We start from the raw sequence: 926 nt of genomic DNA on the forward strand, positions 1-926 counted from the left end.
GGCACCTGTAATCCCAACTACTCGGGAGGCCAAGGCAGGAGAATTGCTTGAACCCGGGAGGCAGAAGTTGCAGTGAGCCAAGGTCGTGCCATTGCACTCCAGCCTGGGCGACAGAGCAAGATTCTGTCTCCAAAAAAAAAAAAAAAAAAGAGAGAGAGAGAGAGAGAGAAATAAAAACAAGAAAATTAAGAAGAATAAAACCTATAATGTATACCTACGCTGAGGAGAGCTATGAGACGGCAATTAACACCAGGACTCTCAAGGCACGCTCCCTGGTTTGAACACTGGCTCCAGTGCTGATGAGTCTGAAGCCTTGGGCAAACTCTTAACTTTCCCATACCTCAATTTCCCAATCTGTCAAATGGAGGTAAGTTTTTTTTTTTTCCTGAGATACGGTCTCACTTTGTCACCCAGGCTGGAGTACAGTGGTGCAATCTCAGCTTACTGCAACCTCAATCTCCCAGGCTCAAACGATCCTCCCAGCTCAGCTCCCCGAGTAGCTGGGACTATAGGCGTGCACCACGACACCCGGCTAATTTTTGGTATTTTTTGTAGAGACAGGGTTTTACCATGTTACCCAGGCTGGTCATGAACTCCTGAGCTCAAGCGATCCACCCACCTCGGCCTCCCAAAGTGCTGGGATTACAGGTATGAGCCACTGCGCCCGGCCAAAATAGAGGTAAGTAATAGCTCCTATGAGGTTTCAGTAAAATAATACATAGGGAGCTTAGCGCAGTGCTTGGTGTAAATGCTAGTTATCATTGTCATCTTTGCTACATCAATTTGTCAGACTATCCTTGGTACTTTTCTGTATGCTTAAAAAGCTATATAGGCCGGGCGCGGTGGCTCACGCCTGTAATCCCAGCACTTTGGGAGGCCAAGGCGGGCGGATCACAAGGTCAGAAGATCGAGACCACGGTGAAACC

General features: G+C 48.1%; 1 protein-coding gene across 1 annotated transcript in view; it reads right to left on the reverse strand.

The window, feature by feature from the left end:
• EFCAB8 (EF-hand calcium binding domain 8) overlaps positions 1–926 on the reverse strand; it is a 120,685-nt gene that overhangs the window by 109,563 nt on the left and 10,196 nt on the right. The window lies entirely within an intron of this gene.

Source organism: Mandrillus leucophaeus, unplaced genomic scaffold (assembly GCF_000951045.1).
Source record: "Mandrillus leucophaeus isolate KB7577 unplaced genomic scaffold, Mleu.le_1.0 Scaffold206, whole genome shotgun sequence".
Taxonomy (NCBI): domain Eukaryota; kingdom Metazoa; phylum Chordata; class Mammalia; order Primates; family Cercopithecidae; genus Mandrillus; species Mandrillus leucophaeus.